The following is a 16,494-nucleotide window of genomic DNA, read 5'->3' as shown; positions in this document are numbered from 1 at the left end:
TGTTTCCTTTTCCTCTTTTTCTGCCGTCTTTTAGGTTCTTTTTTTTTTTTTTTTTTTTTAATGGAGTTTCGCTCTTGTTTTCCGGGCTGGAGTATAGCGGTGTGATCTCAGCTTCACTGCAACCTCCACCTCCTGGGTCCAAGTGATTCTCCTGCCTCAGCCTCCCAAGTAGCCAGGACTATAGGTGTCTGCCACCACACCCAGCTAATTTTTGTATTTTTAGTAGAGATGGGGTTTCACCATGTTGGCCAGGCTGGTCTTGAACCCCTAACCTCAGGTAACCCTCTCATCTCAGCCTCCCAAAGTGCTGGGATTACAGGTGTAAGCCACTGTGCCCGGCTGAGAATTCTTTTATGATCCTATTTTATCTCTTGTGGGCTTCTTGGCTACCCCTCTCTGTTTTCTTTTAGTGGTTGCTTTAGGGTTATAGTACACATTTTTCCGTTATTACAATCTACCTTCAAGTGATATTATAACATGACATGTGCTATATGAAAACTTTATAACAGTGTACTTCCATTTCTCCTCTCCTGGCCTTTGTTCTAATTTGTCATATATTTTTACTTCTATGTATGTTATAAACTCCACCTTACAATATGTTAGTTGTTAGTAGTTTTACTTTTAATAATTACCTTTTAAAGGATTTATTTATTTATTTATTTATTTTACAGAGAGGGTCTTGATCTGTCACCCAGGCCATCTTCCCACTTCAGCCTCCTGAATATCTAGAACTAGAGGTGTGCACCACCACACCTGGCTAACTTTTTTTATTTGTGTTTATTTTTGTAGAGACAAGGTCTTGCTATGTTGCCCAGGCTGGTCTCAAACTCCTGGCCTGAAGCAATCCTCCTGCCTCAGCCTCCCAAAGCACTGGGATTACAGGCATGGACAACATTGCCAAGCCGTTAAAGGGATTTTCTAAAAGAAATAATATATTTTATATTTACCAACATACGGTATTTATCACTTCTAAAGCTCTTCACTATTTTAAACAGACAGACCATACCAAGTATTTCTAAGGATGGAGAGCAATGTAGCGTGTCCTGCACTGCTGGTGGGCATGTAAAATGGAGCAGCCACTTTGGAAGCACAGTTTGGTGGTTTTTATAAAAGCTAAATACATACCTACATATGATTCAGCCATTCCATCCCTACATATTTACACAAAAGAAATGCAAGCATGGCTGGGCATGGTGGCTCATGCCTGTATTCCCGAAACTTTGGGAGGCTGAGGCGGGCAGATCACTTGAGGTCAGGAGTTCAAGACCAGCCTGGCCAACATGGTGAAACCCTGTCTCTACTAAAAATATGAAAACTAGCTGGGCGTGGTGGTGGCACCTGTAGTCCCAGCTACTTGGGAGAGTGAGACAGGAGAGTTGCTTGAACCCAGAAGGCAGAGGTTACATTGAGCCAAAATCCCGCCACTGCCCTCCAGCCTGGGTGAAGGTGAGACTCTGTCTCAAAAAATAAAAAAAGAAAGAAAGGAAGGAAGGAAAGAAATGCCAGCATATTTCCACACAAGGATCATTACATGAATGCTTATAACAGTTTTATTTTTAATAGCTAAAAACGAGAAAAAGCCCAGGGGCCCATCAGCAGATGAGCAGATCAACAAACGGTGGTGCATCTATATAACAATAAAAACAGGCACGTAGTCAAGCAGGGATGCCTACGGCACCCCGCAACAACATGGATGAAGCGCGTAGCTATCATGCTGGGAGGAAGAGCCAGAAAAAGAAAAGATGTGTGAAATTCCAGAAAATGCAAACCAATCAGAAAGCAGAGAGAGAGGAATGGCTTTCAAAGTAGCCCAAGGAAGCTTTTGGGGATGGTGCCCTTTGTATGGTCATAAACCTATGTCAAAACTCCTCCAGGTTTACATTTTAAATATGTGTGATTTATTGTATGGCAATTATACATCAATAAATCTGTAAAATCTATTGAATGGGCTTAAAGCAGATCGGACGTGGCGGAAGAAATGAGCAATGACCTTGAAAAAAACACACGATGAAATGATCTGAACTGAGAAAATAATATTGAAAAAAATAAGGAAGAGCATCTCAGTAATTAGTGGGACAACACCTGACAGGTTAGCAAATGTCAACCAGGGTCCCAAAGACGGAGGAAACGAGACAGAAAAAAATATAGGAAGAAATAATGGCCATGTTTTTTTTTTTTAATTTCCAGCATCTACAGGCTCCCAAAGTTCAACAAACCCAAGAAGGAAAAAATAATAATAATAATAATAAAATAAAGAGATCCACATCATAATCAAATGCCTGAGAAGCAAAAATAAAGAGAAAATCTTAAAAGACTCCAGAAGTTAAAAGATATATGAAATCCGGGGATACGATAAGAATGACAGCTGCCTTCTCCATAGAAACAACAGAGGACAGAATGGTGCCGTGTTCTTTAAAGTGCTGAAGCAAAATAACCACCAAGCCAGGGTTCTATATTCAGTAAACATTTTCTTCAGAAATACAGGAAAATAAAGACGTTTTGAGAAAACGAAAGCTAAGAGAATTCAGTGCCAGCAGAGCCATGCTACAAGAAATGTTTTGAAAAATTCTTTGGGCTAAAGGCAAAGGATATAGCTGGAAATACAGGTCTCAAGGAAGGAAAGAAGATTACTAGGTAATTAAATATATGAGTAAGTACAAATGACCATTTTTTTTTCTTAATTTCTTTAAAAGATATGCGTGTATGTTTTATTTTGTTTTTTGAGACGGTGTCTTGCTCTGTTGACCAGGCTGGAGTTCAGTGGCGCAATCTCGGTTCACTGCAACCTCTGCCTCCTGGGTTCGAGTGATTCTCCTGCCTCAGCCTCCTGAGTAACTGGGACTACAGGTGTGCACCACCATGCCCAGCTAATTTTTGTATTTTTAGTAGAGATGGGGTTTCACCATGTTGGCCAGGCTGGTCTCAAACTTCTGACCTCAAGTGATCCTCCTGCCTCGGCCTCCCAAAGTGCTGGGATTATAGGCGTGAGCCACCTCACCTGGTCAAGACATGCATTTAAAGTGAAAAAATTTGAAACATATTGTAGCATTTATAACTTATATAGAAATAAAAATATGACCATAAAGGCTCAAAGGACGAGAGAATAATAAATGGATTTATGCCATTGTAGTTCTTGTAGTTTACATGAAGCAGTATAGTATTAATTTATGGTAAATCAAAATAAATTAAGGGTGCATATTGTAATACCCAAAGTATTAGTGGTAAGGTATTACTACTAAAAAAAACCCAACAAACTAACAAACAAACAAAAATAGATACAGCCAAAATGGCAATAACTGAAGAGAGTAAAACTAGAACACAAAACAATACTCAATTTTCCCAAAAGAAAGCCTGAAAGAAAGAATAAAGAAAGAAGAAAAGAAGAAAAAGAAAATAAGTAGGAAATGGAGGCTTACATCCAACCACATCAATAATTACTCTAAATATAAAATAAACCCCCCAATTAAAAGATAGCAATTGTCAGACTGGATTAAAAAGTTAAAAATCAAAGCAAGACCTAGCTCTATGCTGTTAACAAGAGAGAGCTTTTAACATAAAGAAGAAAACAGTTCTGAAATTAAAGTGACAGGAAAAAAAATCTAACACGAAAACAGGAAGGATAAATAAGCGAGTGTGAATATAATAGTGTCAGAGAAAATAGAGTTCAAGACAAGGTGTGTTGCTAGAGACGAGGAAGGTTTTTGATGTTAAAAGGGTAAATTCATTTAAAAAAATCTTTAATGTGTATTTAGGAATAATAGAGCTTCAAACCAGGTAAAGCAAAAATCAGCAGAATTAAAGGGAGAAAGAGGCAGGTCTACGACCACAGTTGGAGATTTTAACACATCTCTCTCAGTAACTGATAGAACTTGGGCCAGGTCTAGGGCAAGGCAAGTGAGACACTCGCCTTGGGTGCAAAATTTAAGGGGGCACCAAGAAACTTTGTAGCTAAGTAATATTTTAGAAAATCAACATTACTGCAGAAAAATCCCATATGAACAAAATATCAATGAATTTTTTTTTTTTTTTGAGAAAGGGTCTTACTCTATCACCCAAGTTGGAGTGCAGTGGCACAATTATAGCTCACTGCAGCTTCAAATGCTGGGACTCCAATGATTCTCCCACCTCAGCCTCCCAAGTAGCTGGGACCACAGGTGCACGCCATCACACCAGCTATTTTTTTAAAAGTTTTTGTAGAGATGGGGGTCTCACTATGTTGTGATCCTCCTGCCTCAGCCTCCCAACTCTTGAGATTACTGGCATGAGCCACTATGCCTAGCTCTCAAAATTTTAAATAAAGATAAGTGCTCCATGCCACCATCCATCAGACCTGTCCTGAGTGTAGCTTACAGACAAAGCCACCTTCTCTTTCTTACCTGGCCCCTGGGGAGCAAGAAGCTGCTTTGACAGGACAGCTGGCCAGCCACAAGGGTCCCGAGAACACCCCCCTGCTTCTGCTCGGAGTCCACACCCACATACAGTGCAGAGTCCATTCACATCCACCAAGCAGCACCGTAAAATATCGAGGAGAGGGAGCTGTTTGCAGGTTTGGAATAATATCTGTGTCTTTACCTGCACATGCATTTCACCACTTGTAAAGCCCTATCCTGTATCTCATCAGATCTTCAGTCATCTTCTGAGACCACCTCAAAGTAAGAATCACATGCCCATTTTGATGGACAGAAACTGTCCATCAAAAGGAAGTAGAAACTTGTCCCAGGGTCCATGGTAATCGGCACAGCCGAGACTCAAATCCTGCCCAAATCTTTGTCCTTGACTCCATCACGCTGTGCAGAATTCACTTATTTCCCTCCAGTTGGAGGGAATTCGCACCCAAGGCAAATGTCTCGCTTGTCTTACCCTGGGCCAGGTCTGGGGTGAGGCAAGAGAGATATTCAGTTTGGGTGCATGAAGTACATTCGCTGGGGATGCTGAAGGCTTGGCTGGGGCTTTTTGCCTTATATTGACACTTGTAAATATCTTTGGAGCCAGGTGAGGCCAGTAAAATGTTACACAAATAAGAGCTATCTCCTAGAATCTACAGGTCATTTCCTGGAGTCAAGACCAAGCAGGCATGGGGGGTTGGGTGCACCTTCTGTTGGAAAGAAGCCCAAAGCACCCTTTGGAGGGTAGTGAGTTTTTAGGGATGGGCCTTTGCTTTCCTCTCCAAACCTGTGTCGCATCTGAAAGGATGTCCAAAGGCTAGATCGGTGTTTCCCAGGGTGGGTGACACAGATGGACAAAGATGGAACTGAAAGGCAACTTGTTCAATGATGACCTGTCTCCCACCCATGACCAGTGAGGGGTGCTGAGGAGCTGTTTGTGGCCTAGGTTTTCCCATTCTTGTGCTGTCTCCCCTAGCTCCTGCCTCCACGCTCCTTGGGGACTGCTTCCCTGGGCTGTGCAAATGTCAAAGGTGCCCAGTCCTCATTTTCCAGGGCTCATGTTTCTAGATGCCTCATGCCCCCTCCATTTGTTTCTCTGAGGCTGCCTGATGCATGGTTGTTTGGCTTTTTCTCCCCATCTGCATGAAAGTTGCTTCTCTTTGGAAGCAGAAATGTGGGTGTCTTCCTGCAATCCCTTTTTTCCTGAATCCTACTCCAGGGGAAATTTCTGACCTTTCGCTTCTCCTGAATTCCTCCTGGCATCTCCATCCCAAGGGCAGGGTCCAAGTACCCAGACCCACCCCAGGACTGTTGCAGTTGCCTCTAAAGGGGTCTTGCCCACTGGGAGCCCCAAAACCAGCTTGGGAGGGTGCCTTAACTAACTCCACCCCTGTCTCCATCAGCTTCCTCCCTCCCAAGCCATCCCCATAGACTTCAGTCCAGGAGGAAAATAGCTGGCTTGTTATGGGAACAGCTTCAACACAAATATCGCATCTCCTCCTCCACTTGAAGGGAGATGCATTGTCCCGGCCTATATTGAAATTCTGGAGCTGCCATAAGACCTCTCAATACCTGTGTGCCTCATATTGCTTATCTATATAGTAGGAATAATAATAGAATCAACCTTTTAGAATTGCTGGAAGGCCTGTAACTATTGCATCAAATGAAGAGAATTCATAAGGTGCAGGCACTGAACATTCTCCCCTACCCTAACACCCCCATTCCCCTTCCACCCTAGTGCTTGCTCCAGCCTGCTCTTGGGGACTATTCCCTGCTCCTTGAAGAAATCTTGGGGAATCTTCATGCTCACTCTTTTTTTGTCATTTTTCTTTTTCTTTTTTTTTCTTTTTCTTTTTCTTTTTTTTTTCTGAGATGGAATCTCGCTCTGTCACCCAGGCTGGAGTGCAATGGCATGATCTCAGCTCACTGCCACCTCCGCCTCCTGGGTTCAAACGATTCTCCTGCCTCAGCCTCCCAAGCAGCTGGGATTACAGGCACGCGCCACCACACCCAACTAATTTTTTTGTATTTTTTAGTAGAGACAGCGTTTCACCGTGTTAGCCAGGATGGTCTGGATCTCCTGACCTCGTGATCCTCCCGCCTCAGCCTCCCAGAGTGTTGAGATTACAGGCGTGAGCCACCGCGCCCGGCCCATGCTCACTCTTAGATACTGCTATTACTACTAATAATCCTGCTATCACAGTGGTCTCCTGATCTCATTTTAGTAAATATTACATTCATTTGAGATAGTGGCCAACATTCCTAACTTCATTCAGAATTAAAGCTTCTTCAGTCCCTTGGCCAGGGCCTGATGTAGGGACCTAAGGGCCAGACAGCATCTTGGCTCCTGGGGACTCTTCTGCATCATCTGCCCCTTGTCAACAGGAGCACAGCTGTGCTGCCCTGCTCTGTTGCCAAAGCCGCTTCATGCAGCCTTGTAAAGGCCTTGGGATTCTTCAAGGGTGAGTCAAACAACAGCCCACTGTGTCTCTGAAGCTGGAGGAAACAGGTATCACACTCTCTGAGGCCTCCTCAAAGCCCCCTAACTAGCTTGGATGAGAGAAAAGCACTACCCATGCATCCCTGATTGGATGTGGGGTTGGAGGTGGGGAGGTGGAGCTGGGAGGGGCCACTCACAGCTCAGCATAGAGACCGCTTCACTTAGGAATCCTCCAATCCCTGGGCCTGTCCTTTGTGTCTGTCCTGCGGTGGATGAGCAGACAAAAGTCACAAAAGCAGTCTTCAGCCACTTCCTTTGCTAGTTCTACCTTTGTGGTCTAGTCTCCACTCCAGAGTTCAGCAGTCCATTCATTTGAGTCATTATCTAAGGGCCTTGATAAAAATGAATAAAATATTCCCAGCTAAACACTACAAGACAGAATATTCTTTCCACTTAAAGGGCCTGACACACAGCAAGCACTCAATAAATGTTATTTTTCATTTGTTTAAAAAAAGTGGTCTCGTTCTGTCACCCATGCTGGAGTACAGTAGCTTGATCTCGGCTCACTGCAGTCTTGGCCTTCCCGGCTCAAGTGATCCTCCCACCTCAGCCTCCCTAGTAGCTGGGACTACAGGCGCATGCCACCATGCCAGGCTAATTTTTCTAGTTTTTTGTAGAGATAAGGTTTCACCTTGTTACACAGGCTGGTCTTGAACTCCTGAGCTCCAGTGATCTGCCTGCCTTGACCTCCCAAAGTGTTGAGATTACAGGCTTGAGCCACCACGCCTGGCCAATAAATGGTATTATTCAACTAAATAAGTAAGTGTTAGCCAGTGCTATTCTTACTACTAATCATTACTATCCATACCTGTCCAGGCTCAGCCCTTCCAAGTCTTCTCTGCCTTCATGCTCCAAGCTCTCCCAAGGCTTTTGATTTCCTGCCTTTGCCTATATTGTTTTTGCCCTGGATGCCTGCCCATCCCACTCCCAGGCTAGAACACTTAGGCTCTTTCTTCAAGCCCCAGTCAAGCCATGGTCACATTGGCAGGCTGTTCCCCCCTCTCCAGATGAAGCTGACCCCTCTCTTATTCTGACGCTCCCTGTAGCATATCCTCTGCCCCTATCCTGGGCACTAATCCTACTCACTGCAAGGTCTTCAACCTGCTGCTGTCATACCCCCTCACCCCCACATACACACACACACACACACACACACGACTTCAAACCATGGCTTATGCATTTCCATAGCCCTAGTGTGCCCCTATTCTGCAAGGATTATTGAATGAATGAGTTACTAGTGAATGAATGGATGGATGCATCAAAAAACCTCAAATTAAAAAATAAATCTGTCATCAATATGCTAGGAAAAGAATGAAATCCTCCTCAGTGAATCTTGTGCTAAGTTACCACCTCTGCTGAGCAGTTTTAAGGGGGCCTTGATGGCTAAAATGATGATGGGATTTTCCCTGCATAAAATTTTATCTATATTTTTCTACCCCATTCACCTAGAGGTAGAGACTGATGAATAGTAGCAAGAGTGCGGTTCATGTTAGGTCTTTGCAGCAAAGTGTCAAGTGCCTTGCAAATCCCAAAGTTCTGAGGCCACTGTGACCATGTTTTGAGTGGCAATGGCTGTTCCTTCACTCTTTGCTGGGCTGCCATTTCTGTGACTCCAGAGGTGCAAAGGACCTATTCTCAGTGGAGCAACAATAACTGTGATTATGAGCCCTCCATCAGACACTGTACATGCCCTGCCTCAGACAGTTTATGAAGGAAATCCATTTACCCAGTCTCACTTGTCTCACTTTTAGTCAATAGTCTTTACACTTTCTTTTTGCAAATTCAGTGGTCGATTCTTACCCTTCATGGTTAATAGTGATTAACCATGTTAAATGCTTCTCGGCGGCATCCATCTTGAAACACTTCCTTCGCTTGCTTTCTGGACCACCACATTTCTCTGGCTTTTCTCCTTAGCTGGCTGCTCATTCCAGATGTCTCCTCCTCTCCCCATCATTCTCTTCTCTTCCCCAGTCATTCTCTCCTTTCCTCTCTTGTTCTCTCCTCTCCTCTTCCTACAATCACTCCCTTAGTGACCTTGTCCATTCTTAAGGCATTAAACACCATTTATACACTGGTAACACTAAGGCATTTATCTCCAGCTCTGTCTTCTCTTCTAAGCTTCAGATTGACAATGCCAAATGCCTATTTGACACTTCCCTCCTCTTGGATGTCTTAAATTTTGAACTCATGATTGCTACTGCTTACCTCACCACACTTAGACCTGTACCAGCCCCCTGGCCTCACCCATCTCAGTGATGATGTCACTGATCATCCAGATGGTCAGGCCAAAAACCTTGCATGGTCATTATTGCATTCTTGTTCTCCCTCTCCTACTAGCAATTGCTGTCAATATCTTCAAAATATCTCTGGAATCTGATTACTTCCCTCCTTCCTGTTTCCACCCTGATCCCCATCATGATTACCTTTTTCTTGGATTATTGCAAGAGTCTCCTAACACCTCCTTGCTGCCACAACCTGCCCCATTTGTTCGCCATGCAGCAGCCAGACTGATCTTTAAAAACAACAAGTTATATCATTCCACTCCTTTGCTTAACACTCTCACGTGATGTTCTAGTTCATTGTTGTTTCTCTTTATCCCCTTCAATCTGGAATGGATCCTTATTCTTTTTTTTTTTTTTTTTTTTTTTTGAGACGGAGTTTTGCTCTTGTTGCCCAGGCTGGAGTGCAATGGCACAGTCTTGGCTCATTGCAACCTCTGCCTCCCGGGTTCAAGTGATTCTCCTGCCTCAGCCTCCCGAGTAGCTGGGATTACAGGTGCCTGCCACCACACCCAGCCAATTTTTGTATTTTCAGTAAAGACAGGGTCTCGCCATGTTGGCCAGGCTGGTCTTGAACTCCTGACCTTGGGTGATACACCCGCCTCGGCCTCCCAAAGTGCTGGGATTACAGGCATGAGCCACCGCACCCGGCCCTGGATCCTTATTCTCATTCTTTCCCTATCTTTCATGTTCTCAATTATTCTGCAGGATTATCCTCAACCTGGGCCCATCTGATGTGTATACTAATAGGGTCTATGTATGTCCAACTTTAGTAGAAACCACAAGTTTTCCAAAGTGGTTGTATTTAATATGCTGTCCCACCAGGAATTGCTGCACATCCTCATAAACACTTGGTATTTTCTATGTTTTGTTTAATTTTAGTCATTTTGGTGGATGTGAAGTGAAATCTCATATAACTTAAATGTATACTTCTTTGATAACTAATGATGTTGCAGACATTTTTGTGTGCTTATTGGCCATATGAATGTCCCCTTTTGTGAAGATCCTATTCAATAATTTTACTCATTTAAAAAATTGGCTTGTCTTTTTCTTTAAAAATGTTTTATTAATATTATTTTAACTGACAAATATTAATTGTGTATACATATATACACATATATATCCATATATATACACATATATATACTTTTTTTTTTTTTGAGATGGAGTTTTGCTCTTGTTGCCAAGGCTGGAGTGCAATGGCATGATTTCAGCTCACCGCAACCTTTGCCTCCTGGGTTCAAGCGATTCTCCTGCCTTAGCCTCCTGAGTAGCTGGGACTACAGGCATGTGCCACCACACCTGGCTAATTTTGTATTTTTAGTAGAGACAGGGTTTCTCCATGTTGGTCAGGCTGGTCTTGAACTCCTGACCTCAGGTGATCTGCCTACCTCGGCCTCCCAAAGTGCTGGGATTATAGGTGTGAGCCACCATGCCTGGCCTAATTGTATATTTTTTTATGGGGTGCAATGTATATGTATACAATGGGGAATACATAAATTAAGTTAATCAGCATATATAACACCTCACTTATTATTTTTTGTGGTGAGACATTGGACATTCACTTTCTAAGTTATTTTAAAATATACATTATTATTGGCTGTAGTCACTGTGCTATACAATAGATCTCAAATCTCATTCTATCTGAAACTTTGTGCCTTTGACCAACAACTCTCCATTCTTTTTCTTTTGATCTGTATCAGTTCATTAAATATTCTCTATACAAGTCCTTAAATGTTGAAAATAAAACAATAAAGCTTCTAGAGGAAAACATAGGAGATTACATTTGTGATCTTTGTAAAGATAAAGATTCATTTAACTGAATACAAAAGGCATTAGCCATAAAGGAAAAAGTTGAGGAATTGAATTACATTAAAACCAAGAACTTCTGTCCACTAAATGACACTTTTTTTTTTTTTTTTTTGAGACAGGGTCTCACTCGGGCTACAGTGCAGTGGTGTGATCAGAGCTCAGTGCAGCCTCAAACTCCCAACTTCAAGTGATCCCTCACACCTCACCTTCCCAAGTAGCCGGGACTATAAGTGCATAGCACCACACCTAGTTAATTTTCAACTTTTTTTGTAGAGACAGGGTCTTGCTATGTTGCCAGGGCTGGTCTCGAATTCCTGGCCTCAAGCAATCCTCCTGCCTCAGCCTCCCAAAGTGCTGGGATTACAGGTGTGAGCCACCACGCCCAGTCTTCACTGAGTGACACTTTTAAGAGTCAAAAGGCAAGCCATACAGTAGGAGAAGACACTTGTTTTATACCTTTATACATCTGTATAACACATAGTAATATATATTGTTATATATTATGTAATATATTAATATACTGTTTTCTATATTAACATATATAATGACATTTATTGGCCATATTTACTAAAGCTGACCATACATATACCCTATTAACAGGTACATACACACTCCTCCGTATATACCAAACAGAAATGTTTATATCTGTGCAGCAGAAAACACAAACAAAATATTCTTAGCAGGATTATTCTTCATAGCCCAAAACTGGCAACTACTCAAATGTCCATCAACAATAGAAAAGATCAATAAATTGAGGTATAGTCATATAATGAATACCATACAGTGATAGGGGAGGATATAACTGCTCCAGGTGACGACATAGATGAATCTCACAGACATAAAGCTGATCAAAAGAAAACAGGCACAAAGGAATATGTACAGTTTAATTCCATTTATATAAAGCTAAAAAAAGTCAAAACTAACTTTTCACTTTCTAAAAACTTATCATCGAACTGTATATTTAACTAATATTTGTGTGCTTTATAGTATGTGATATATGCCAATTAAAATTAAAGGAAAAAAACCAGCCTCCAGTGGCTTCCCATTACACTTAGAATAAGTCCAACTTCTTATCAAGGACATTTATGAAGTGGCTGCCATCCAGGTCCTGACCTCATCTTTTCCCCTCTCTGCCTCATTCACTCCACATTAGCCATCCCGACCTTGTTGCTGATACTTCAGCACACAAAGCTAGTTCCCACTTGTAGCAGACAGCCTGATGTTCCCAATTCTTCACCCATCTCCCTGTCCATGCCCTCTGCCATTTGCCATTCCTACTACTAGAGGTACAGTATACTTCTCAGCTCCATGGATGTTAAGCTTGGCATTGTGCTATGTCTTGGTCAGTAAAATATGAGTAGACTCACGGTGTGTCAGTTCCAAGTGAGGCCCTAAAGTGAATCACTTCTTTCTGTTTGTCCTATCCCTCTGCTGCCACCAACCTGAGAACATGCCCTCCCTAGCCTGCTGATGCAAAGAGGATGAGAGACACAGATATGCAGCTTGAAGTCAAGCCCAGCTGAGCCCATCCTACATCAGCCGCTCACTAGTGGACCTGCAGAAGCATCATCAAGAACAAATAATTATTGTTTTCAGCCACTGAGTCATAGGATGTGTATTATGCAGCATCATTGTAGCAATAGCTGACTAATACACCACCTCAGTGTCTTTACATTTGCTGTTCCTCACATAGGTAACATCCTCATTCAAGTCCTTGTTCAAATGTCACTTCTTCAGAGAGCCCCTTCCTAACCACTCTATCTCAAACAGCACCATCTCTTCCCTTCATTTCTCTCCATCCTCCTGCCCTGCCTTACATGTCTTCATAGCACTTACTGCTACCTGACATTTTATTTGCTTATTCAGCCTCCATAAGAGAATGTAAGCTCCATGAGGGCAGGCACCTGTTCATTTCCACATCCCTGGTGCTAGCACCGTGTCTGGCACTTATCAGGAGCTCAATAAATATTTGTTGATTGAACAAACCAATCTCTGCCCTCTCCCTCATCCCCGCTCACAATGTTTCCAGCATATAGAGAAACTGACTCAAAAATCACATCCTGCCGCTGTTTACCAAGGTGGGGCTGGTGAATGACAGGTCACTAGCAAAGTGACCCATCATTAAGTTGGTGGAAGGAAATAAAACCAAAGCAAGGAATCCACAAAATCTACAATCTTTCATACCAGCCCTTGGGAAAACCATTTCATCATGATAATAATTGGGTGTGAGCTAGTGTGGTCCATAAAAGCTCACTTTCTCAGTGTGTCTCTTCCTGGAGTTCTCTCCGGGGCCTTGCTGCAAGAGAACACGCCCCAGGCAGGAAACAGACTGGCCGGATCAGCATGGCATTGTGCCTTTGTCCGGCTCCGCCCACACACCTAATCTTTCGGGAGTCAAGGCACAGCCCACAAAGAGAGTTGGGCACCATCTGTGTGTTGGCCTCTGTGCTGGGACCTTTGTGAGCTTTATGACACCAATCCTCCCAAGATCTTGCCAGGTAAACATCATCAGGGCAGTTTAGGAACATGCCCAAGGACACTGGCAGAGCTGGAATTTGAGTCCCCGTCCTTCTGATGCCAAAGCCCACGTGGTTTCCACCCCCTGCACAGGAGGGGAGGAGGGCGAAGGCTCAGAGCTGATGAGGCTCAGGGCCAGAACTTTGATTCTCCCCACATTTTTCTGCAGCAGGAATTTGACTTTGTGGAAGCTTCACATTGAACCTGACCTGCTCTCTGTGAATTATTTTCTAGGTCTTCGATGAATAAACAGGCAATTCTCCGTATCCATGTATCTTATGTACCACACAAATATATATACCTACTATGTACCCATAAATATTAAAAAACAAAAAAACTAAAAGACCCAGATAATTCCCACTTTTTGGCTTCAGATCCTGGTCCTCTGTTGAAATGCTTATAAATAAAGGAGAAAGAATAGAACCTACATACACCTATAAATAAAGGAAGACATAGTTATAAAGATATATAGTTATAAAAAAGGAAATGGCCATAGAACTATTTAGAGGGATCCACATAGAAGGAAGAGAGACTAAAAATCAACCTGACTTCTATGAGCAAATAGCAGAGCAGTTTGCAGAGTTATGTATACAGAAGCCTCTGGCAAGAGGACAAGAGAAGTACAAAAAGTTTCTCATTAAATAACTTTTCAAACAGCAGTGCAAAGGTCTCTGGGCGTGTGCCCAGCGCACCTCAACCTGGAAGGCATTGCAGTGGGTGCAAGGCAGGACAAGCCCACGGAGCAAGCACTTCGGGTCGGCACTCACCTGCCCAGGAACTGAGAGGTAGGTCATGGATCAGCCTAGAAAGAAAGATCCACGTGTGACTTCCCCGTGGCTCTGCAAGTCTCCCAGGCTGTAGCGCAGTGTAGTGGCTAAGAACATGGCACTTTGGTGACAGATAGACCTGATTCCTGTCTTGGCTCTGCCCTTCACTGGCGGTGGCACTGTGAGCAGGTGGCTTCACTACCCAGCCTGTAAAGTGGTGACAGTAGTACCTACCTTGCAGGACTACATGAAAAAGAAGTGAGATCATCCATGTAGCACGCATGGGACCAGATCCCAGAAAGTGGAGGAGGAGTGAAGCTCAACTCCGCTGGTCTGGACTTTTTGCAGTTGAAACGGGGCCCTTCCTTAGTTCTGGCTAACATTAAAAATGATCTGGCCAGGTGCTGTGGCTCATGCCTATAATCCCAGAACTTTGGGAGGCCAAGGCAGGCAGATCACCTGAGGTCAGGAGTTCGAGACCAGCCTAGCTAACATGGTGAAACCTTTTTCTACTAAAGATACAAAAAATTAGCCGGACGTCGTGGCGTGTGCCTGTAATCCCAGCTACTCAGAAGGCTGAGGCAAGAGAATCGCTTGAACCTGGGAGGCGGAGGTTGCAGTGAGCCAAGATAGCGCCATGGCACTCCAGCTTGGGCAAGAAGAGAAAAACTCCATCTCCAAAAAAAAAAAGAAAAGAAAAGAAAAGAAAAGAAAAAAAAGATCTGCATCCTTTGAGCTCACACCAATGGATGAGAAAGAAGCAGGTGAAGGAATTTATTGTTATATTATATTAAATAAATAATAATAGTAACAGCCCTTATGCCACTCTCAAGGGGCATTCTCGTGTGCATAGTTGCTTGCTGTTGAGCTCGCTGGAATATCTGCTTCTGCAATGAGGATGTTGGGCCCTGGGCAACCTGGAGAACCTACCCAGTGCTGGCACATAGGAGCACAGAGAGACCTGGGACAGACTGTCTGGTGGAATCAGCCCTCGGTGGACACCCTCGCCAGAGTGCAGCATTACAGGCACTATTATCTGCATGTCTCTAGACAACATAATAGACAGACTCAGGGTTCAAAGCTTAGCACCAATGATGCCTCCTTCTGGAAGCCCTCTCCTTCCTCTGGTTGGAATGAGTCCCCTCTGCCCTGTGTTTCCATGACCATGCTATGGCCTTTATCATTCCATTCACCATAGCAGTCCCCTTTCATGAATGACAGGCACTATGTCAGTGGCCTCAGTGAATCTCCCCATGGGAGAGATGAGGGGCCACAAGAGGGCTGGGGCAGAGAAGCATCATCACCTTAGTGGTTAACAGGATGCAGGGGAGCAGGGATGGATATAGGCAGACAGGTCAGGAAGCCATGGCAGTGATGCCAGTGAGAGCTGATGGTGGCAGTGAAGGCAGGAAGAACTAGTTGGATTATAGATTTTTTTTAGGTTAAACTGACAAGATGTCCTTGTGGATTGAAGGTAAAATACCTGAGAAATGAAGGAGATGAGAATGACCCCACGGTTTTTAGCCAGAGTAACTGCAAAGTTAGAGAACCCAAATACAAAGATCAGGAAAATTGTGGAAGAGCTGGTTTTGGAGAAAAAATAAGGAGGCCAGTTTGGGACGAGTTGAATTTGAGACACCTGCTAGATATCACACCTGCAGTTGGCTATGGGAAGATGTAAAGGTGGGAGTTATCAGTGTATAGGTGGGGAAATAAAGCTCCGAGCTTAGATGAGACAACCAAGGAGTAAGTGTAACTGATCAAAGAAGAGGACCAAGGAACAGATCCCTGGGCTTGACAAGGGTCGGCTGAGCATTTACACCACACCCAGCTCTGTGCTAGCAGCCCTGGGAGGCGGTGGATCCGAAGGACACCCAGTTTCTGTCCTCAAGGAACTCAGAGCCTGTAGGGAAGGTGGAGCGTGCGTCTCATTCACAGACCCGGGGAGCTGTGCCACATGGAAAAAGCTCTGAACCTGAGCCCAGCACCCAGGGCTGAACTGCCCCCACCACCCACTGGCCATGCCTGTGACTATCTCTGAGCCTGAGTTTCCTCCTTCGTAAAATGGAGATAATAATATATCCTGGCAAAGGAGTTGCTTAGAGGATCAGAGAAGGCATGTGCCTAGCACAAAGGAGGTGTCTGGCAACCTGTACGGCCTGTGCTTGTTAGTATCTGCCGGCATGCTCTCCACACCCTCAGCTGGGGGGCCCATCTTCACACATAGTAGCAGT

At 43.8% G+C, this 16,494-nt stretch overlaps 1 long non-coding RNA gene across 1 annotated transcript; it reads left to right on the top strand.

The window, feature by feature from the left end:
• The first annotated feature begins 14,171 nt into the window (after positions 1–14,171).
• On the top strand, positions 14,172–15,075 carry LOC134808410 (uncharacterized). Its single transcript, XR_010151303.1, has 2 exons — positions 14,172–14,278; positions 14,779–15,075. It is a non-coding gene; the product is annotated as an uncharacterized LOC134808410 (long non-coding RNA).
• Positions 15,076–16,494: the final 1,419 nt, after the last annotated feature.

Source organism: Pan troglodytes, chromosome 15, assembly GCF_028858775.2.
Source record: "Pan troglodytes isolate AG18354 chromosome 15, NHGRI_mPanTro3-v2.0_pri, whole genome shotgun sequence".
Lineage (NCBI taxonomy): Eukaryota > Metazoa > Chordata > Mammalia > Primates > Hominidae > Pan > Pan troglodytes.
Note: the sequence above shows the minus strand (reverse complement) of the source record. Positions and strands in the feature narration are given on the sequence as shown.